The sequence below is a fragment of the Protopterus annectens genome, chromosome 11.part0 (genome assembly GCF_019279795.1).
Source record: "Protopterus annectens isolate FY-2018-M chromosome 11.part0, PAN1.0, whole genome shotgun sequence".
Taxonomy (NCBI): domain Eukaryota; kingdom Metazoa; phylum Chordata; order Ceratodontiformes; family Protopteridae; genus Protopterus; species Protopterus annectens.
Genome location: NC_056745.1, coordinates 1454773049 through 1454798586, shown reverse-complemented (window position 1 = coordinate 1454798586; position 25538 = coordinate 1454773049). Strand labels below are relative to the sequence as shown.

The following is a 25538-nucleotide window of genomic DNA, read 5'->3' as shown; positions in this document are numbered from 1 at the left end:
GTTCTTTCTTTGAATCCGATAAATCTTTGTAGATACTAGAGTCTAGATTAAGCCTGAGTTGCTTTTCTAGGTCAGAGATCTTCGAGATAAGGTTGAGCTCTTTATCTTTATGTAGTTTTTTGTAATAGGAAGCTTTGTTAATGAGAAGACCTCTTAAGTAGGCTTTACAGGCGGCCCATTGAATGTCTAGTGGGATATGTACATGAATAAGATTAGAATTAAAGTCTGATAGTGTTTCTGTGATTATTTGAGTTACAACTTTATTGAAGAGTAAATTGTTGTTTAATGTCCAATTATTACACCGGGATAGGGATATTAGGTTAGGATTGAGATTGAGCTTGAGCGATATTCTTGAGTGATCAGAAAAGAATCTAGGTTCTAGGAAAAAATTGGTCTTGTGACACGAGAGAGGATCAGATATTAGGAAGAAGTCTAGTCGTGACCATGTATTGTAACATCTCGAATAATATGTATACATTTCCTCTTTAGTTAGATCATGGCCAAAAGATATGGGATCAATAAAGTTGAAGTCAAGCATCAGATCCTTTAAAGCTACAGAAGCTTGGAGATTATATGAGGGAGATTTACCCGTGCGATCTGTATTGGGATCTATAACTGCATTCCAGTCACCTCCTATGATGATGTAATGGTCATGAAAAGTAGAAAGTATATTATAAATCTGTATGATGAAGATGTGTTGTTGGGAACATGGGCCATATACATTGAAGAAAAGGATTGGTTTATTAAGATTTTGAAGCTGAGAGGTAAAGTAACACCAGCTACCATCTTTATCAGACTTCTCCTCTAAAATAGACCCCTGGAAACTATTCTTAATTATAATGGCCACTCCTTTGGAGTTGGAATTATTGCCCGCAGAAACAATGCTTTTTATCCATTTTTTCCCCCTCTTTGGACCAATCTTCTTTGACCATGTGAGTTTCTTGTAAGTAGCATATATTAGCCTGGGATTTAAACAGCAGATGAAAGAGGAGGGATTTTTTGGACTTATTCTGAAGCCCTCTAACATTCCAAGAATCAATGTACAGCATTATAAATACTATTCATAAGGAAACTGTGAATTTGAAGTTTAATAGGCATTACGTTTAGAAGTTTGGGATAACTCTGGGAGCATGTCATCAGATTACAGAAAATAAAGGGACTAAAAATATAGTAACATTAATAGTAGTGGTAGCACAGTATTCCTTCAACACTGCCCCGGTGCCTAACCACCCAAAACCTACAAGTGAAAGAATACAAATATAATAGTAGAAAGAATTACTAACAAACTTATTTTAGAACATACATAAACAATGAAAAATTGACCTGTAGAGAGTCCTAAAAAGGACTATAGGTAAGGTAAGTAAGACTGTACATATATACAAAATTAACCACAACCATAGATGGGTCATACTAGGACCCTGTATCCATATCTCCAAGAGCTTAAGATAGAATAGGGAGTGTTAGAGATATAATGAATAAAAGTAGCCAAGTAGCAGAGGTAGTTATGAGAAGGCTTAGGTAGTGAATGGCATCAGTAAGAAATTAGCGAATGGAGAGGTTAAAAATAAATTAGGGAAATAATTATGGTTACTTTTAATCCTTAACAAGGAGTACTATATGAGAGGTCAACTAGGAAAAGCTTGTGAGGCAGTATTAGTAATAAAGATTAGAGAAAATTGATAGCAGGTTAATATTATTTAGGGTATGTCCAGGCAATTTAACTACAGAGTTTGATGTCAGTAGAGCGTTAATTGTTAGATTGGTAGAAATACTATTAAATGAGGATTAATTATTAACTATGTACTGCTTAGGTGACAAGAGATTATCTGCCTGTAACATGCAAAATTTAGTGTAATTAGCCAACAATACAAAATGAGTATTCAGCTTAAAAATAAGAAACTGAGTTGTATTTGTCTTTGAGAAGGCTATGAAATGTTTGGAGAAATGTTATTCATTTTGTTACTCAAAATAGAATCATGTGCAAAGCTTGTCATACTGGGCAAGCCTTTTTCAGAGATTGAAAGGTCAGTAAATCAAACACTTGAAATAAGCTGAATTTGGCGCTGTCCCATACGAATGACAGGAGAGGTCCAACCAGCATGGTAAAGGAAACTCACAAAACAGCCATCGAAAGTTCCCAGGATCGGAGTGGTGGAGTGAATGCTAGTATGTAGGACATTGCTCGGGTAAGTGCAAGCATGGCAACATCGCTTTAATGATTAATGTGATTTTGGATGTTGTCTGCCGCATCGAGCCCAGATATACATCAGCGTGAAAGGAATCCAATGGAAGTCACCAGCTAATAGTGCCCCTTCGGGTAAAAGGGCTGGATGAAATATGGTTCCTATTAAGGTACTGAGCGAAGGGTATTGGGACAGAAACCAAACAAATTTGAAGCCAGTGAGTTGGTTTAAAGCTAAAAGTCATAAGTTTTCTTAACACTTGAGGACTGGTACAGCATCAACGTAATTGATTTAAGTAGTCGCACGATCGCAATTCCAACACACACAGTTTGTGAGAGACAGGAAGTGTTGCTAGATTCAGAAGATTTTTAAACAGTAGGAGTGTTGTTGAAGGCTTTAAGGAAAGCCTCTTTCGCTTCCTTGGGGGGTACTAGCTATATATTTCTTGTCGTTGTGTGAAAATATCAAAGTGTTTGGATAGCGCATCTGGAATTTAATATTTCTTTTTATCAGATCTGTGCAGAACGGAGCCAGATTTTGTCTGAGTAATTTGATTTGATAGGGCAAGTCTTGAGAAAAAGTAGGTTTATGCTTATTCCATGTGAAATATTTTTGTTTTTTTGCTGAAATTAAGATCTTTTGCGCGTCTTGGAAGTTAAGCAATTTGGTATATATTTGACGCGGGGTAGTAGCATCTTGACGTCTGTGCATAGCTCTGTGTGCTCTCTCCACTATTAAGATATCTGAGCTATTTTCTGGACCCAGTAGAGCTATAAAGATTTGTTTGGTTACTAACAATAGATCTTGATTGTCATAGGACTCTGGGAGACCTCTGATTAGTATATTGTTGCGGCAGCTTCTGGCCTCCAGGTCCAGAACTTTACTCTGCAGATCCGCTATCATGCTGGATTTGGCGCGTAGATCTTCCGAAAAGGATTGTATTTGAATTTCATTAGCCTTGTTACTGTGTTCAAGAGTGTCAATTCTTTCTGTTATTTGGTTAATGGATTTCCCAAAATTCGCTAACTGTTCAGAGAAACCTTGTATGGCTACATGGATGGGTTGTAGTGCTGATTTTAATTCATCCAAGTAGAAGTTAGTGTCCGTTTTATTTTTGGCACTTGTTTTGTTTGGTTCTGGTGATAGTTTATTAATTATTTGCCTTTTGGAGCCAACATCCTTTTCTGGAGATAGAATTGTAGATATTTTTGCCTTGGTAGATTGCATTTCCATAATCTCTGAGCTGTCAGCCATAACTCAATTGCAAGGAGTATTGAAGCAAAGTAATTGATTCGGAGGCCCCTTGGATACACGTGTCAGGGAACCGAGAAGTAAAAGGAATAAAAATGCTCTTCCTTTAGTTTGATTAATACCACAGGTCTCCAATTTTGATGTAGATAGATTAACAAGTTAGTTCTTGCAGAATTCAGGAGAATTGGCATTTACTGAACGTTAAGACCCCTATGCCAAGAGTAAATTTGGCAGGAGCTCTATGGAGAGGGTGCAAACTAGACGACCACCATCTTGATTCCCCGCAACCACTCCATTTCTACTGTAGCCATTTTGAGGAGGTGAATTCTCAATCTTTAGACCCTGTTTGATGCAGTCACACATTGCTTTTGCCTCTTCTTAAAAGTACTCAGTTGTACTTATTCTGCTGCATTTATTACTGCTTGGTAGTAGCCTGATTAAATTGTAACTTATTCTAAGCCTTTTTGTGTTGTTTTACATTAGGAAGGTTTGTGGTCTGCACTGTTGTGGCAGGACAGGTAGCTTACATTCTTCTAACTTGAGAATTGCTGATTGAAGGCTCAGTGTCTATTATTCTAAAAGTGTTTTAGTTCTGGTTTAAGCACTTGGGCTTCAGGCTAGTTATTTTACATTAAGAAGGTTTGTGGTCTTCACTCTTGTGGGAGGAGAGGTTAGGTTCTGCCCTTCTGAGCTGGGAATTTCTGGTTAAAGGATTATTGTGCCTGCTTATTTGAACTGTTTCTTTCTGAAAATGGTGTGCCTTGTTTGCTGTAGCATAGACTAGATTCAGGCATGCTGAATCTAGCTTTGTTTATATAACTTGAGCACTAATCCAGGCCATCTTTTTTGGAGAAGGTTCCACTGCACCCTAGTGGCAGGAGTATGTCGTTAGAACTTGTCTGATTGAAGACTGCTGGAACAGGGCTCAGTTTCGAGCTTTTTTACTGGTTAATTGGATAATTTGTTTAAATCAGTTTGCTCATTTTCTGTTATATAAAAAAATTGCACTTAATTCATCTCATTTACTGTATTTGTGTTTCTTCCTACTTTTATTGCATTTATTCTGCTGCATTTATTACTGCTTGTTAGTAGCCTGATTACATTGTAACTGTTGAATAAACAAAGAACGCCACAGGAGCAACACCAATGTGAAACCAAACGGTATTTAATGTATCAACAGCAAACACGACAATGCAGCACGACCGCTGCTATCCACAGTAAATAAATAAAACAATAAAACTGGTGTAGTATTAAGCGCTTTTCCTCTGCACAAATAAACAGACTTCTTCAGATACTGACACACCATAAGCGCGGTACTTTAAATATGGTGTTGAAATCACATGATTAAAGTTCCACTTGAAATTAACTCTTTATTGGTTGAAAAAACATTTCTTTTATGTTAATATTATAAATGTTATATAAATCATTCAACAACATAGTACCACGTTATAAACATTAAAAATTCATTAAGTGATATTTAAAAACCTTGCTAAATTGTGTGAACACTGTGTGACGTCCTGTTCATATAGCCCAGTAGTTATAGTTGTCAATAATAATAACAACTCACACTTTGTGTGTTTGTACATAGTGTTATCTCAAGGTATTGGTGTCTAACCACACTGCCCAACCTAACACTTTATGCTTCATAAATGAACAGTAGGAAAAAAACTTTTGTGTGTGTATATTGAATTAAATATAAATAATCGTGTTCAATGTATTTTATATGTGATATATGATGTTGATAGTGACAGTGCTGTACACATATTGCCACCATATATGTACACCAAATATAAATTAGTGTAAAGAAAGGGGGAATTTGGCTTTTAATAATGATTGTTTATAACTACTTTGTACTTACTTCTACCATTAACATAACAAGTTTATTAACTTTAGTATGCAAGTTAATGAATATAGTTCATTTAAACCTGGTGGCCTACATGCATCTAGTCTCAGTTGCCACAATAATTCTATTTTCTCTAGAAGTAGGGATGTTGAACCTCCTCTTATCATAGTTTGTACTTTGATTTCCTGGCCTGATATTTGTTCAATTACTGTGAACTTGAATGAATGATTGGGAAACTCCATGCAATGTTTTGCAAAGGCATTATCTTGTTTACATCTACTAATTGCGTACATGTGGTCATAGATTCTATCTCGCAATCTTCTGTCAGTTTTGCCCACGTAGAAAGCTGGGCATATCTGGCATTGGGCTATATAAACCACTGATCTTGAGTTACAGTTAAATCTATTTTTAAGTGTGTAGTTTCTATCTCTGATCAAAAATGTATTTCCAATATCTATATATTTACAGTAATTACACATTTCACATCTCGACATACCTACAGTCCTATGTATACCATTGTGTTGTCGTTCTAAGATATTTTTTAAGTTTTACCCCTCCTGTATGTAATCACTGGAATGCTCCTACTTTTTGGACAATTTCTCTGTCTGTTGTAAACAAGTGCCAATTCTTTCTCAAGATGCCCATGATTTCTTTGACTCTTAAATTAAATGTTAAAACAAAACTGATGTTTCCATTCACTGTGGTAATGTTAGACCCAGAATTTAATTTAACCAGGCAGGTATGACCCTAGCCCTGAGTAGCATCCTGCCATCACCCAGAATGATACCACAGTACAAGGACAAAATGATTGACTTCAACAATTGGCTAAGCTTCTGGTGTCATTCTAAGGGAATCCAGTATCTGTCTGCCTGGGATGATATGATCGACAGACCGCTATGCTTTGCCAGAGATGGCCTGCACCTGTCGCCCTTGGGATTCCAGATACTGGCTAAGGCTCTTGCCACCCCTATAATGCCTTTTTTAGGCAAGGTTCAAATGACAAATTCACCACCGTAACAGGTGCAAGCAAGCAAAATCTGAGGGTAATGCTACTCAATGCTAGAAGTCTAAACCTCAAAATGCATTCACTCGAGGCACTCCTTAAAATGGAAAACATCGACATCTGTGCAGTGACAGAGACTTGGTTCAAGGCTCCAGAGAGCAGCCCTGCATTACCAGGCTATAATTCATACCACACCTTTCGGCCACCTAACCTGGACCGAAACACTAAAGGTTGAGGCGTGTCCATATTCGTTAAGGATATCCACACCTCCAGGTTAGTTGTTCAGCATAATGGAGCCGGGATTATCCAAGTACAACTAACTCTGGGCAAGACTGCAATCCAAATTGTAACTTGCTACAGATCTCCCACCATGCCCCAGGATTCCCACTCCTCATTTCTTGATACACTTGAAAATATTAGGGTACAAACCAACACCCTAATAATAGGCAATTTCAACTACCCCACCATTAACTTGGAAAACTACTCATGTGCCAACTCTTCTGCTCAATGTTTTCTGGAATTCATACATTCCAGTGCCTTGGATCAACTTATCCACACCCCCACCAGGGGCAGCAATATCCTAGACCTGGACATTACCAACATGGGTGACTGGAGTTTCACATCAGAGGTCAATTCCTCATTGGTCAGATCGGACCACAAGCTAATCAGCCTGGACATCCATATCCCGCCCCCAACCCCCATTAGGGAAACCACTGTAAAAAATGTCTCCAAAGCCAACTTCACCCTTCTTAAGACAAAAGTGGCAAACCTCACTACACCCATGCAGACGGATAATAGAGGTATGACTGCTGAATCCTACACAAATGCACTTTATAAGCACTTACACGAGTGCATGGATCATGCTATCCCTAACAGAACCAAGGTGCCATCCTCCAAAAGATGGAAGCCGATCTGGTGGCCCCCTGCCATAAACAAACTCTACAACAGAAGAAAGAAATTGTTGCAAAAAAGAGCAAAAACCCAATGAAAACAAAATCGCCACTGATTCTAAAGACAACCACAAAGCATTCTATAGCTATGTCAAGAATCTCAATGTCAACACTCAGCTATGCTCTGAGTTACAGCACTTCTTCTTCTTCTTCTTCTTTCGGCTTTTCTCAGTTAGGGGTCGCCACAGTGGATCATCTGTCCACTCATCATTGGCAGTGGAGTTTCACGGTGTCAAGTTGCCAGCCCGGCGCCCAACCTTCCACAGAAGGCACACACATGTACACACTCACACCTAGGGCCAATTTAGAGTGTCCAATCCACCTACTGCATGTCTTTGGGATGTGGGAGGAAACCGAGCACCCGGAGGAAACCCACGCGACCACAGGGAGGGCATGCAGACTCTACACAGAAGGCACCCCAGCCGAGAATCGAACCGGAGAACCTTTTGCTGTGAGGCAGCAATGCTAACCACTGCACCACCATGGCTGCCCCTCTGGGTTACAGCACAGTGGCACTAAATATACAGAACCAACTGATATTGCCAACATCCTGGCAGATAGGTTCAGTGCTAACTTTACCCCCCAAACCCCTAAAGGGCCCATCTCTGTACTGGAAGAATGCAAAGTTCCTGTAATCATGACTGCACAGGTAAAAACCACACTCTCCAGAGCCAGGAACACAGCATCCATGGGACCTGACAACATCCCAGGCTGCGTTCTACATGAACTACAGAATGAACTGGTACCCCACCTAAGCACCATGTTCAATCATAGCCTCACATCGGGCTTTGTGCCCACTGAGTGGTGCACAGTGATGGTTATCCCACTCCACAGAGGGGGAGCCATCACGGACCCCAAGAACTACCACTCCATTAGCCTAATGAGCCTGGTCTGCAAGGCCATGGAACGTATCATCATGGAACTTATAATCAAAGACATTGGTAATCTCCAAAGTCTGGACCCCACCCAGTTCGGGTTTGTAAAAGGCAGATCATGTCTCCTAAACCTGATTGACTTCTGTGAAGCAGTCACCAACGCCGTAGACAAGGGTAAGGTGGTTCACACAGCTTATCTAGATCTCACCAAGGCTTTTGCCACCATCCTCCACTCTGGAATTATAGATAAACTCACTAAACTAGGTATAAATCCCTATGTCATAAGATGGGTTGCCAACTGGCTCACTGACAGAACCCACACTGTGAAAGTAGCAGACTCCAAATCCGACTTCATACCACTGACAAGTGGAGTACCACAGGGTTCAATCCTGGGTCCTCTCCTGTTTGGTTTCTACTTTTCTGAGGTACAGGCTAATACAGAAGTTATTTGGCTAATGAAGTTCGCAGGTGACTATAAATTAGGAGCCATAAGTGAAACTCCTATGATGTGGACATCCTGCAGAAGGGCCTCACTGAGACAGATGCCTGGTGTCAAAGCCATAGCCTCAAGCTCAATGCCAAAAAGTGCATTGACACCCCCTTTGGTAAAAACTCTGTACCCATGAGCTACCACATAGGTGGTAATCTACTTAACATCGAAACTGTGATGAGACCTTGGGGCACAGGTGGACAGTAGTCTCTCCATTGACAATCACATTGCCACAGTAGTCAGGAAATCCTTCTACATGGCACACCTCATCACAAAAGGTTTCTCATCCAGGAAAAAAGAGGTCATTGTTCCCCTCTACTCGTCACTCATTAGACCCATTATAGAGTACAATGCCCCTTTTGGTATGTACCTCACAAGACATCTACAACAACTGGAAAGGCCACAGAAATACCCCACAAAGAGGATTACCAGCCTCAAACAGATGCCCTATGCAGGCCATCTCAAAAAACTCCAGCTTTACTTAGAGGTAATCTCTGCCTTACATACAAAGCTATGTCAAACCCAGAGCTGTTGGACATACTCCACTTAAAGAAATCCCAATCACATTGAGCTACACGCTCTAGGGATCTAAACCTTGTCACAACAATAAACAGAACATGCTGGAGGGATATATTCCTGTCCCAGAGACTTCCCATACTCTGGAACAAACTACCTATCTGTATCAAACAAAGCTCCTCATTAGCACTGTTCAAGAAAAATCTTGATGAGTGGATGGGAAATAGGAAATTCACTCCAGGGATCACCTCTGTGGCTCTGCTCGACAAGGGCACAGGAAAATAATTTTCTTGGGTGGCAAAAGCCAGGGTACTTTTTTGGCTAGGCTTGTATAGGCTCTAGGGCTGACAGCCTAGTACCTATCTATGAACCTATGAACAGGTAACTGGTAGAATACACCTATCTGCACATGGTGGAGGTAGCCCCTGTATGTGGCAAATACTTCCTTCCCTGCATGCACTGAAGCATGTGCACATAGTAGGAACCAACCAAAATAGGCAATGGTATATACACAACATGTATTATACATGAACATGCCTACACTGGTGTCACCTGTCCCATTGTCCACATTATCACAGGATTGCAGTCACCTAGAAAAGCAGTACACTGCATATATGGAAACGTTTAATGCTGTGCCACCTGTTTAAACATCTACACTTTCAGTGTTTATACACACACACACATCTGTCTTTAGGGTTTTTATCTATATCTATATCTATATCTGTATCTATATCTGTAAATATATGCACAAAAATCCATCACATTAAAGGCCTAGCTACACAACATTGTAGTAAAAAATCAGATCAGAATAACCCATAACTGTTATGCAATCCATATACACGGCAAAAAAGTTAATACAGCATAAAAATGCATTCTAACTGCAGAAATAAAGAATGTTAGATTTTACAGAGAAGTTCATGTTAATCAAGAAAAGACCTACAGTGCACTAACTGAAGCCAGGTGGTCACTTTTCCGAATCCTGCTCTGTCCATTTCTGTATGTCATCTTGTCTCCTCCTGTTGATGCCACTGTAATAAGAATAAATATGTACACCAGACCACTCTATCCACATCTGCAAGCAGGAGTCATCAGGTAGATCTTCCTCAATGTTTATCTCATAAAATACAGCCTCGCATGGTCCAATCATGTAATTCCTATAATCCTATAAAGCTTAAGAAGCGAGAGCACATCGACACCTGCTGCTCATTCCACAACACTCCCTGTCCATCCAGCTATCAGGATGCACGTGTTGTTCCAAAGTTAGCTTCATAGATAATATTATACAGATACTCATAGATAACACCACACATACACTTTCTACATAGTGCCACACAGTCAATTCATAGGTACTACGTCCCAGTGACTTCATACATAACATCACACAGTTATTTCATACATAATACCACTCAGTCAGTTCATACACAGTGACTTCATACATAGATACATAGTACCACACACATAGTACCTCACAGTCAGTTCAGAGTTAGCACCTAACAGTCACTTCAAGTCCCTTCATACATAATATCAGACAGTCACTTCATACACAGTACCTCTCAGACACTTCAAACATAGTACCACTTGGACATTTCATATATAGTACCACTTGGACATTTCATACATAGTACTGCTCAATCACGTCTTACATAGTCACGTCATACCACTCAATCACTTCATGCATTTATGCATACTACCACACAGTGACTTCATACGTAGTACCACATGGCCAGTTTAAAGTTATCACCTCCTAGTCACTTCAAGTCCCTTCATACATAATATCACACAGTCACTTCAAACATACTACCACATGGTCACTTTATAGTGAGTACTGCCAGTCACTTCAAGTCATTTCATACACAGTATTGCACACTCACTTCATACACAATCACTTCATGAATAGTACCGCTCAGTCACTTCATGCATAATACCACATGGTCGGTGCATAATTATCACCTTCAAATCACTTCAAGTCCCTTCATACATAATATTACACAGTCACTTTACACATAGTACCATTCAGAAGATCCATACTTAGTACCACACAGTCACCTCATAATTAGCACTGCCAAGTCACTTCATATACAAAATTGCACACTCACTTCATGCACAGTCACTTCATACATAGTACCAGAATGTCAGTTCATAGTTAGCACCTCCCAGTCACCTCAAGTCAATTCATACATAACATCAGACAGTCACTTCATACAACGTACCGCACAGGCACTTCATGCATAGTACCACACAATCAGTTCATAGTTAACATCTCTCAGTCACTTCATGTCGCTTCATACATAATATCACACAGTTACTTCATACTCAGTACCTCTCAGACACTTTATGCATAGTACCAGTCAGTCACTTCATGCAGAGTACCGCTCAGTCACTTCATACATAGTGCTGCTGAGTCACTTCATACATAGTGCTGCTGAGTCACTTCATGCATAGTACTGCTCAGTCACTTCAGGCATAGTACCACTCAATCACTTCATACATAGTACTGCTCAGTCATTTCATACATAGTGCCACTCAGTCACTTCATGCATAGTATCACTCAATAGGTTCATAGGTTCATACTAGGCTGTGTGCCCTAGGGCATTTATAAGCCTAGCCAGAGTTGTGTGGCTTTCACCACCCCTTAGGTTGAAGAATACTATACCCATTAGTTTGCCGTGCCTCTGTCCAGCAGAGATACAGAGATGATCCCCGGGGTAAACCTACGATCACTTCATGCAGAGTACTGCTCAGACACTTCATACATAGTGCTGCTCAAGTCACTTCATACATAGTGCTGCTCAGTCACTTCATGCAGAGTACCGCTCAGTCACTTCATGCATAGTACCACTCAATCACTTTATACATAGTACCGCTCAGTTACTTCATGCAGAGTACCGCTCAGTCACTTCATGCATAGTACCACTCAATCACTTCATACATAGTGCTGCTTAGTCACTTCTTGCATAGTGCTGCTCAGTCACTTCATGCAGAGTACCACTCAGTCACTTCATACATAGTACCGCTCAGTCACTTCATACATAGTACCACTCAATCACTTCATACATAGTACTGCTCAGTCACTTCATGCAGAATACTGCTCAGTCACTTCATGCAGAGTACAGCTCAGTCACTTCATCCATAGTACTGCTCAGTCACTTCATGCATAGTGCTGCTCAGTCACTTCATGCAGAGTACCGCTCAGTCACTTCATACATAGTACCACTCAATCACTTCATACATAGTGCTGCTCAGTCACTTCATGCAGAGTACCACTCAGTCACTTCATGCATAGTGCTGCTCAGTCACTTCATGCATAGTACCACTCAGTCACTTCATGCATGGTACCACTCAGTCACTTCATACATAGTGCCACTCAGTCACTTCATGCATAGTACCACTCAATCACTTCATACATAGTGCCGCTCAGTCACTTTATGCAGAGTACTGCTCAGTCACTTCATACATAGTACTGCTCAGTCACTTCATACATAGTTCTGCTCAGTCACTTCATGAAGAGTACCACTCAGTCACTTCATGCATAGTACCACTCAATCACTTCATACATAGTACCACTCAATCACTTCATACATAGTGCCGCTCAGTCACTTCTTGCATAGTGCTGCTCAGTTACTTCATGCAGAGTACCACTCAGTCACTTCATGCATAGTACCACTCAATCACTTCATGCAGAGTACCGCTCAATCACTTCATGCATAGTGCTGCTTAGTCACTTCATGCAGAGTACCAATCAGTCACTTCATGCAGACTACCACTCAGTCACTTCATACATAGTATTGCTCAGTCACTTCATGCAGAGTACTGCTCAGTCACTTCATGCATAGTGCTACTCAGCCACTTCATGCAGAGTACTGCTCAATCACTTTATGCATAGTACCACTCAATCACTTTATGCAGACTACCACTCAGTCACTTCATGCATAGTACCGCTCAGTCACTTCATACATAGTACCACTCAATCACTTCATACATAGTACCGCTTAGTCACTTCATGCATATTGCCACTCAGTCACTTCATGTAGAGTACCGCTCAGTCACTTCATGCATAGTACCACTCAATCACTTCATGCAGAGTACCGCTCAGTCACTTCATGCATACTGCTGCATAGTCAAACAGTCCTCAGTACCAGCAGACTGTGCAGGTTCAATAAAATGATAGAGGTCTGTCTGCTAGAAATAGACATCCTAAATGATGGTGATTATTATTAGGCATAGTGACATCTATGAGTGTGATCAATGATAGGATCTTAGGAAGTTACTAGGCTATTAGCCATGAGGCCGTTATAAGCCTAGCCAAGAGTTTAGCCCATGTATAGACAAATCACCACCCATTCTAGTGGACCTGTTTTAGCTAGCTATGGATCTGCTGCATAGCAACTCTGGATGTGTCCAGACATATCAATTAGGACTTTTTCTTTCTAAAAATTGTTAGTCACATTTTGGTTAGTCCTTATGCAGTATTGTAGGTGTCTTCTTCAGAATATTCCAGGGGTAAATTGCTGTCTCCTGTAAAACATAAACAAAGGCACATGTTACTGCTATTTATCATATCCTTGGTTTCTCTATAGACATATACAGTTGTGTAGGGGTCTGAAGTAACCTATATGGTGACCCTCAAGGATATCATGTAAGATAACCTTACACCATAAGGTACACTTTTTTCCAAATGAAGCTATCATTCACACTGCCAGTAAATGATGCTATCTATAGATGTTTCTGATTGCTGCACACATGGTGTGGCAGTTGTGAATGCCACCTCTTCAAACTGCTGTATCTATCTCTTTTTGGAATGGTTGGTGCACCCAATAGCCCATCATATATGTGAAATTTGCATGACACCATTAAACCTTTACATGACTACATGGTACTTGGCTGATTTTTTTTTTGAAGTTTTATGTTGTTTCCACTCTCATAACATTCAATAGGTCAGACACTGAATGTCTGTGGTCTAGTACACCCCCAGTGTGTCACCTATATGTCACTGGAAAATTTAGATGTGAGTATGCTCAATGACAAACAGGCACTTGTTTGGAGTAGGCTAGAATTACCTTTCTAGGTGATGGACTCTTTCTGCTGCATACACATTGCATAAAACCATCTCCTATGTGTATTGCACACAAGTTATAGATAGCCTTTGCTATGTGTTCGTTTGATACCTCTATGTATCCTTCTGTCAGAGAGCTGTTCCAACAGAAGCCACCAGTGACAGCTAACAGGTGTCTCCTTACTACAGACATTCATGGCAGACAGGGACTGATCCTCACCAGTCAACACATCTGACTGAAGGGTGGTCAGTCCCATGAATGGAAGTATAATGCTTACTGAAGCTGTTGGCTTTCGGCTGAAATTGCTTTGTACAGGGTATTAGGGCAGTTGATTAGGGTAGTTGGTACTTCCATCTCATATACATATATGCTGAGAAATGTTACAGCTTTATGGAACCATGCATATTTTACATGATTTTACAGTATACTAGCACATTTCTTCATTTGATAAGACCCTAGGCAGTATTTTTGGAATTAATAAAACACTAAAACACTAACAAATGAATTGATTTTCCTTGCCACAAGTAAAATTGTTTTGGAGTCCAGTCAGCCTAACCTAAGGAGTTAATATTGCATGTAATGACTGATAATTTAAAGACCAGAAGGTATCCTTCTTATCATATGGTAAGCAAGCTGAAACAATTTTGTTTCAAAACAGTGTGAGACGCGGACCAGAAAAAATTATGGGACCTTCATGAGCTGTGGTAGGGAAACACAACTGAATACACTGAAAGGCATTGAAGAATTTTTGGACACTAAACAATACTACACTGGTAGGTGATATTTTTCCTTTAAATAATAATTTGCAGCATCAAGGGTGGAGCTTTGCTTTAAGCAAGTAATAACCAGAACAGGGTGTGCGTGTTTACTGGCAATTAGCCAACATCTGTGTGAATTGTGAGGTTTGAGATGAAATGGAATGTTGTCTCAGTAGCCACAGTGCGAGTATTTCCAAATAACCACATTCTCTCGAGTAGGTATTACACTGTTTTAAAGAAATGAGGAGGACATCACTGAAAACTATTTTTATTTAGAAGTTGTAAATAAATTATTTCATTTGTAAAAAAAAAAATAACACCTAAGAATACTTTGCATAAAAAGATAAGGATATAAAACAACATATTTCCACAACTGGATTTTAGTTTAGCATCTGAGACTGTTTAAAGCCATGTGTCAATGTAAAAAAATGCTGGAAGGGACAAAGTAACATGAAGATACAAGTCTTAAAAATCTGTGGAATCTTGCACACATTTTAATCTTTGCTGGAGTCTGGATCACCAGAGGGATGTTTACATCAGAGTGCGTATCTTCCTTAACACATATAATTATCTTGTTTCCAATGATAAACTGCAACAAATGTAAGAAATATAGTAGAAAAAAATGGCACAACAGCTTTGTTCTAAAGTGAAATGGCAAGCTTTTTATCGTGTTTGTAGACTTTTTTGTGAGGTATGAAATACCCCAAGAAATAGATATGAAGCTTATAATTAAACGTTGAATTACATTCGCTGAAATAGATGCTACCATTAAATGAGATGGTTGCTGTTTTTCATGCTGGATTTTCATTAACATCATGTTATTATTTTGACTGACTTGTGTGACATGTATAGAGTATTTATTCTGACTGCCTCATGGGTAGTCATTGCAAGAATTATTTTTATTTGTAAAAAATTTGGTATGTATTCTCTCTCGCCTCCATTATTGTCTGCCCTGCTGCTGTAGGGAATTCTAGCTCTTTCTGTACTGCATGGCATTACCAAATGTATGCTGGCATAGTCTTGTAGGCTAAAAGAGTGGACTAGGGCAAATTAGTTGTGCAGCTTTAGAGCTCGACAAGGGTATGTTAGCAAGTACTTGGAATCTGGATACTTTTTAACCATTTGCATTCTACTCAAAAAGTACTGTTTCTGCAGTAATGACAGACAACCTCTCCTAGCTGTTTGCAAACATTTGATGGTGATTTTGAAGGCTATGCTAGCATAAACAAAAGTTGTGCTTATGAATATAGTTCAGCACTCATAATTAAAAAAAATTAAATGACTGAATAAATTATTTCCTCACTAAAACTGTCTACCCTGTGCTGTACTCTGATATCTCTAGTGTGCAGAATCTTTCATTAAGTTTGATGTTCTTAAGAGTAAAATGTGAGACTATGGCTTAATGAATCATGTAGTACCCTCTTAATAACTAGCTTATTGATGTATTAGAGATTAATTTATCAAGTGGATGTGGGTTATATGACACACATTGTCCAGTGTTTGAATCCTAGGTTGTTTTTATAAATATATAAGGCAATGGTCAATATCAAAAGGTAAACTTGGTGTCATACTCCCTAAGTACCTAACCTATATGCAAGTAACATTCCTCTTCTGTGCCACAGAAGTTTGATCAGGGAAGTCCTGTTCAGCAAAGCATAAGATTTGCCTCTGAAAATTCTGAATCTTGCTGGTAAACATATAAAGCTCCTTTCTTTGATTCATCATTAAAGAAGTAATTAGAGAAAGTTCAAAGCCATACTCTTAGATATGTTACATTCTAACAAAACCTATAAAATGGCAGCTGAAGAATATTTCTGGAGTTAATGCTGGCCACCCTAGCAATAGCCTCAGGTGAAACTGCAACTTTTTTTTTATTTCATCCAGGCAAGTAGAAAGACTGATCTGTTTTTTTTTTTTTTTTTTTTTTTTTTTGTTTTTTTTTTTTGTGAAGGTAACAGCCTCTCACAAAATTTTTTTATGTGTCTGAGTTGTTGCCTGCTATGATTTTATTTTGTTTGACTTCAGTAGAGTCTTAAGATAAACATTTTCTTTTAAAAAAGGATACTTACGTATTATCGCAACCATATTTTTGAGCACCTGTAAGTTTTATTTATTTATTTATTTAACATTTGTTGACCGGGAATGTCCGACTAGGTTCCACAGAGCCTGTTTTCAGTGGAGGCCCGGGGAGAAATGCTCCAGATGCATGTCTTTGGAATGTGGGAGGAAACCAGAGTACCTGGAGGAAACCCACGCGAACACAGGGAGAACATGCAAACTCCACACAGAAGGCACCCCAGCCGAGAATCGAACCAGAGAACCTCTTGCTGTGAGGCGACAATGTTAACCACTGCACCACTGTCATCTCAAACTACCACACTTTCCTTTTTCCCCCCTGAAATGTCAACTGTTCAAAAAGAAAATAAAAGGTCAGCAAGTAAGAGAACAAGTTCAAGCGCATAACGCATTCCAAAGAAATAACCCGGCATGACTGGCATCCGAGCAACGTGTACAAAGGTTATCTTTTGTCGATGCAGGCAGGACTTCACTTTATTGTTACAGTTGTTTGAAAGGAGTTTGAAATGTGAGGAGAATTTAGGGGAGTTTTATGGTTAAGGAGTGAAGGTTTGGTTTAAGAACCAGTGATTACAGCTACGGCTTTCATAATGATGCACTTTACTAGCATGTAGGTGTGGGGGGCTACACTATTGAGTGAGAGCAGGCGGGTAGAATGTATGACAAGTGACAGCAAGCAAGTCCACTATCGGCATTTCTCACCGTTATTCCTCTACCTGCTGCCTCATACCCACTGTGGCACACTACCACATACTTACTTACATCTCATGCCCACTGTGGCACACTACTACATACTTACTTACATCTCATACCCACTGTGGCACACTACTACATACTTACTTACATCTCATACCCACTGTGGCACACTACCACATACTTACTTACATCTCATACCCACTGTGGCACACTACTACATACTTACTTACATCTCATACCCACTGTGGCACACTACTACATACTTACTTACATCTCATACCCACTGTGGCACACTACCACATACTTACTTACATCTCATACCCACTGTGGCACACTACTACATACTTACTTACATCTCATACCCACTGTGGCACACTACCACATACTTACTTACATCTCATACCCACTGTGGCACACTACTACATACTTACTTACATCTCATACCCACTGTGGCACACTACCACATACTTACTTACATCTCATACCCACTGTGGCACACTACTACATACTTACTTACATCTCATACCCACTGTGGCACACTACTACATACTTACTTACATCTCATACCCACTGTGGCACACTACTACATACTTACTTACATCTCATACCCACTGTGGCACACTACTACATACTTACTTACATCTCATACCCACTGTGGCACACTACTACATACTTACTTACATCTCATACCCACCGTGGCACACTACCACATACTTACTTACATCTCATACCCACTGTGGCACACTACCACATACTTACTTACATCTTATACCCACTGTGGCACACTACTACATACTTACTTACATCTCATACCCACTGTGGCACACTACTACATACTTACTTACATCTCATACCCACTGTGGCACACTACCACATACTTACTTACATCTCATACCCACTGTGGCACACTACTACATACTTACTTACATCTCATACCCACTGTGGCACACTACTACATACTTACTTACATCTCATACCCACTGTGGCACACTACCACATACTTACTTACATCTCATACCCATTGTGGCACACTACCACATACTTACTTACATCTCATACCCACTGTGGCACACTACTACATACTTACTTACATCTCATACCCACTGTGGCACACTACTACATACTTACTTACATCTCATACCCACTGTGGCACACTACTACATACTTACTTACATCTCATACCCACTGTGGCACACTACCACATACTTACTTACATCTCATACCCACTGTGGCACACTACTACATACTTACTTACATCTCATACCCACTGTGGCACACTACCACATACTTACTTACATCTCATACCCACTGTGGCACACTACTACATACTTACTTACATCTCATACCCACTGTGGCACACTACTACATACTTACTTACATCTCATACCCACTGTGGCACACTACCACATACTTACTTACATCTCATACCCACTGTGGCACACTACCACATACTTACTTACATCTCATACCCACTGTGGCACACTACTACATACTTACTTACATCTCATACCCACTGTGGCACACTACTACATACTTACTTACATCTCATACCCACTGTGGCACACTACTACATACTTACTTACATCTCATACCCACTGTGGCACACTACTACATACTTACTTACATCTCATACCCACTGTGGCACACTACCACATACTTACTTACATCTCATACCCACTGTGGCACACTACCACATACTTACTTACATCTCATACCCACTGTGGCACACTACTACATACTAGCTTAACAAACCTCTCTTTTAAGAAACAGAATGAAGTACGTGACTTCAGAAACCTGGTTGTTTTTCTTCTGTGAAACAATCAAAGTACTCTGTGCAAATATTACAACAGACAGTATGACAGCAGCAGTAAGTCAAGCGTGCATCTGTAATGCATGCAAAACAGGAGGAGGATTTCAGAAATTGGTCCTGTTCCTGCAAGTAATGTAAACTTTTGGCTGGTAGTAAGGACTATGATCAGTAGTCTGAAGTGTTTCTGCGACTCGTCTGTCTGCAGGTATGCAGTTTCCGCAACCGTGAAAATCTGGTTGCGATAATACGTAAGTACCTAAAAAAGATACATACAAACTCTGTGTAGTCACCATAATGTCATATATACAGGTCAAAAAAGGTAGTCAACGCCTATTATATATGCGCAAACAGTTTAGCAAGCATGTGTAATGAATGATACATTTAAAACTATGTATATTGTAGGGGATTGTTGCTAATACAAATATGACAAAGCTGTCTGAAGTGTGTAGTAACCCCTAGTTCTTGTGTGCTAGAGTTATATAAATCACATATTGTTCTTTTAACTCTGGATATTGTAATATGGTTTTTGGAAAACAATTTAGATGTACAGATGAGGCAACCTAAAACTAGACTATGAGAAAACATCTGCTTTTCTGTTGATGCATAACTTAATAATGTCACCACCATTAATTTGTATATTGCTCAGTCTTTATCACATAGATAAATGACATTATAAACACATTATTATAACTATTTATTACCAGCTTATGACTATATGACTGTATTATGTATACTTACCCCATATTGCATATTTATATAGCGGAGTCATCACGTGTGCAATGTATATTAAAAATAAGCTTCATAAGCAATTTTATACAGGTGCTGTGTTATTGGGTATCTAAGTTTGCCATAGCTATTCAGGTGCTGGGGAGGATTAAAGTGTTTTGCTTATAGGAAATGCATACTGCCTAAAATTCTACAAGGATTATATTCAGGTGCTGGGGAGGATTAAAGTGTTTTGCTTACAGGAAAGGCATACTGCCTAAAATTCTACAAGGATTACAGCCATTTTCCATTTGCTTTGCTGTTTCCATTCATTCTTTCTGTGTTGGTATGTATTGCGCCCCAGCAGCTGTTGGCAGAATGTCACAGGAGCCAATTGCACAGTTTTTATTGTAAGCAGAATGTTTAAAGAGTACCAAACATGCCAAAACCCCCCTTAAATACTTTATACATAGCAAGGGAAACTGTAAAGCTAAGTCATTTCTAACATTTAGTTATAAAGGCAGAAGTGGACCCAAAACACACCGACAGTGGGAGTGTAACACAACTCGACATTACTTTGTAATAGTCAGCAAGTACATTGTCAATATTATATGAATGTGAGTGATAGCAAAATGTTCCAGTAATGCCTAGATCTAGCAGATGTGCACTTCCAGTACACTTCTTACCTACAGTCAGTGATACTTTAGAAATAAAACACTGCAGCTTTCTAAAGCATATTATTCATACCAGATGCACGACTGTTAGCAAGTGGTTGCTACACTGTCTGATAAATGCACGTTGATCCTACTTTCTATTACTTGTGTGCGCGACTGCTGTCAGTAGACTGTGTAGCACATCACAGTTATGTAATTACATAAATATTTCAAAAAATATGCAGGTATTTATGAGTAATCGGATAACATGTTAACCACATCAGTGAATGCTATTTTACTTGTTCCTTACAAATATAATGATGTTTTACCAGCATGATAAACCCTATAATAGTATGTGATACAGGTTAATATAGCAGCTAATCATACCTAACTACAGATTTTGCTTCATGCTTTTGGTCTGTGTCTCATAAAATGTGTGGTTTTCAGGAAAATCACAGAGGATTGAAGTCATTAAATAATGACATATATTTGAGTTTCAAACTTCATATCCTTCAGGAAAAAAAAAGCATGCTAACAAAATTCATGTTATTCTAGTAATTTTTTTAAAGTTTATAAGAGCAATATTTAAAAGCTGTCCCTATTTTTGGGCCTTTTATTCCTCCCATTATTTTAGGCTTTGTCTAGATTTCTTGCATCAAGAGGTTGAAAGGTATGTTGTTAGTACTGTTTGGGAATAGCATGCGAGTATATTGTTACAGTTAGTTTGTTTCCATAATAATATTTTTATCATTATGAAATGCTATCAACTTGTTGTTACGTTTTGCTTCACACAGTACTATACTTTCATACACTTATCCACACATGACCATACTGTGCGTACTCTGACTGCCTGTGATATTCAAGACATACCTGTAAAGGCCAAGCATTTCTGTAACTCCACTCATCTATCATATTGGTGATAAGTCCTGCATAAAATGCAAATACCACAGTAGACTTTTTTTTTTCCTTTTTGCAAATCTATGCAGACTACATAGTTTGGACTGAAATTTATCGAAGCCTGCCTCTCATGAGCCCCTCTCTGTCTGACAGCACAGTTTATTTAGTGTTACTGGGGTATATACTCCTTCTCTACTGGGTAACTAGCTTGGAACAGGAGGATAGTGAGCCTAAAAGCCTCTGTTAATGCTTGCGTGCAATGGCTTGAAACAGTGCTAGGATTTCCTACTCCTGTTTGCTGGCATCATTCAAATGGTGATGGAGGACTATTGTGAGGGGCATCTCTTTATATGTGTCCCTGTCCCCCTTCTTAAAGTCTTGCCCATTCACCTAGCCCAGCTGTTGTTCATGGCTCTTGTCTTGACCAAGGCCTAGAGCCACAAGAACTATTAGCCTAATACCAGCATATTGTTCTCATCCCTCCCCTCAAGGAAAGTTGAGCAGACGGTTTAATCATTCCTCCTTTCTCTCACTAGCTCCTACAAGTTCCTGGGCCACATAAATAAACCCAGGTTACCTGGGCCATTATAAGGATTTCATCCCTCATGCATCAATCTAGCTGACTTCTTCACAGGTAAGTATTAGGCTAGTTGCCTTGTGGGTCATTTTCAGCTTGGTCAATTTCCCTTTCAAAGTTTAGCATCAATCCCTATACCTTGTTTCTGTGAAGTGAGCACCTTAACTATTACACCCCTCAAGACTGCAAGACTTGTAGACATTGGCACATACTTTTGAATCAACAAGTGTTTCCAAATATTGGTGCTGTGTTCTTTCAGTCCCTGGCAAATTGCATATTTAGCAAAGAAGAGGATTGAGAAACACTGCATGCTAACAAGACCTACTAGTGATCTATGACATTGGAGAGCTCTATATGGTAGGCAGTATGCCATTCAGCACTGTAATATTCTGAGTGATTTGCACAGCTATAGTATTCATACCTCTACATCAGGGGTAGTGGAGTTTTTTCACTTATCCTTTATTATGTTGCATCTGCTGTGCTTTATCACTGCTTAGGTCTGTGTTGCATGCATACATGACTATAGTGCTTCTGCCATGTGCTGTTTTTTTGAACTTCCATGGAAGATACTACCTGTATATTGTGATTACTGCCCACATTTAGCTTCCTTTGGAAATTCTTCTTCTTAGATGACAGTACTTCTACTAGAATGTTTGTTATGGGCGCCTTTTATGGATATTGATGCATATTTTTCTGTTGATGTTGTTCATACCTACATAATGTTCTCTGCATGAAAAGATGCTTGCCATCCACAGGTATCCATAATGGTATAACACTTACCAGTACCATCAGCAGATAGTTGCATATCTCTGTGGCTGTGTAGAAATTATTTATGAGAGTGAGAGAAAAAGGAAAACGTATTGTATCAGAAATATAACTGTAACTGACTTTTCTATGTGTCTTTGTGCATGTGTATATACAAACATAATGCAAGCAAAACTAAGATACACTGCATTAGAAATTGTCAGTGCTATACTTCATGTACCTATCACACACACACACATCATTTGTTACATTGCCCCTTACTTCATAATCCCTGGAATAGCGTAGTGTAACATTTTGTTAATCCCATTTGTGTATGTGCACTTATAATCATAATGTACGCAAAGCCAACATACACTGCATTGTTCATTGGATAACATGTCCTTTGTCACTATTACAGTTCATCTGCATATCACACATAAATACTGTTTGTTGTATTGCCTCTTTTAATTAGTATAAAAACTTTGGAGTTAAGTAGAACACTTTTTGGTACCCCACTCAAAGTCTTTATGTGAGCTCAGAGTATTAGTTTGAGGTGTCTTTTTAAATCTGGGCAAAAAGGCATTTCACAAAACATCATTCACATCGGTTTAGTGGATTATGTCAGAAATAAGTATGTACAACCAGACAAGTGTGCAGTCACATAACATTCTCAGTTTTGTTTATCAATACAGAAAGAAAGCAAAATCTGTACATGCAAGCATTCAAGAGTACGTAAATCAAAATGGTAAACGCCGACCACACCGGATTGAAAAAGGCATATACTTTAATATTAAGCACTTTTGTCCTAAATACATGGACTTCATCAGAATAACAAGTATATCAAACCTTCTTAATTTATATAAGCTACCAAATCACATATTTCTTTAATTAACACCATTAATCAATATGCACTTAAAGGTATATACCAAATTTATATTACATCACAAAATACAAGTACATACATCCTAGTAAAATTATGAAATTACATCAATACTAAAAAACACAATACAAATGAGTTATAATTTCAGAGATCACAGCTCAGTTCAAGAGTCTTTACTGAATTCATCTGAACCAACAGATTTTAAACTATGTAGTATCATTTTAAACTGCAACTTTAAATCAGTAACATGCACATCAGAGTCTCCTGTCCTTTGCAAGTAAAGACATGCCATTAATTCTGTTTTTTTCCATGTGTTTACATTGAAGTTGAACTAAAGTAATATGGATGTGCTTAGACTTTTGAGTTTTGAACTACTACGTTGTTTAGTGTCAAACTACACTTTGAAGTCAGAAAACTCACTGACTAAATAATTATTGCCTGATAGTTTGTGCAGCGCGTTAACGCTATGAGTTATAGTTCTGGTGGTACAGGGTTTGATTCCCTCGGCCCTCATTTACCTACTGTTGACCTTCAGTGAGTTAATTAATCAAACATTGCTCCAAGGTCGCTCCTGAAAAGGAACTGTGTTCAGCGGGCCTAGCTGGGTAACAAATACGTCATATTATTGCAACAAAATTATTATTCAGGGAGAAGCTTTTGTAAACAAACATTTACTGACTGCATACCTTTCAACTCTATCTGATTTTGTCATATTTTTGCATTGTCCCTCATAATTTTTTTTTCTAGTAAATCAGTGATTATTTCAGTTAAGCAATAATACCAAACATTAAAGTTTCTTATTTCTTAATATTCAAAAAATGTAACTTGATATTAAACCTATTGATCTGTTAACCCTTTGAGTGAATTATACTAATATTTACGAAATATTCCTTATTTGGGGCCTTAGTCCCTCCATTATTTTTTGCTTTGTCCAGAATTGTTGAGCAAAGAACGTGAACGTTATGACTGAGTGTGATGAATTACTACACATATCATAAGATTGCATAATATAGAAAGATTAGAAATGTTTCCTGTGCGTTACTGCTAAAAACCACATACAGAAATTGAATGACTCGGCCCTTTGGAAAGGTCAAAACTAGTTGCTAGCCTATGGCAAGAAGAGAATGTTTGTATTTATTTTTAGGTACTTTCTGCATTCACAACATACTTGGAAGTGTATTAGGAGTTTTTATTTGTATATAGTGTTTAGACATGGATAATCAAATGCTAGAGTATCTGCACTGCTTTGTAAGGTGACACAGACTCAACAGTAAGAAAACATATTTCTTGCTTTCTATGTTTCTTCTCATTTACATAAGCTCAGAGGTGAAACTGAGTAGAGCAGTCCAATAGTCATCTCGAAGACAGCTGATAACAGCTGATGTACAGCAAAATTTATTGCCTCAGCAATGTTCTCTTCACACTAGTTGATGACATGACAGAATAAGTCTCTACCTATTCGTAAAGTTGCACAACTGCTGATACCCCCTGTCCATATAAAAAAGCAGAAGGGCACTGCTGTTCAGGCAGTACCTGAATGTGCATTTCTTTTGCCAACCTGAGTTATTGTTATGCAA

At 38.9% G+C, this 25538-nt stretch overlaps 1 protein-coding gene across 6 annotated transcripts in view; it reads left to right on the top strand.

Moving 5' to 3' along the window:
• The window catches only part of LOC122815900 (alpha-aminoadipic semialdehyde synthase, mitochondrial-like), a 1133057-nt gene that overhangs the window by 105118 nt on the left and 1002401 nt on the right, over positions 1-25538 (top strand). For 2 of the 6 annotated variants that reach the window (XM_044088749.1, XM_044088748.1), the window contains exon 2: positions 14824-14938. The exons of the other annotated variants lie outside the window; for them this stretch is intronic. The gene's annotated coding sequence lies outside the window, so the exon portion shown is untranslated. The remainder of the gene's footprint in view (positions 1-14823; positions 14939-25538) is intronic. 6 annotated transcript variants of the gene reach the window in all.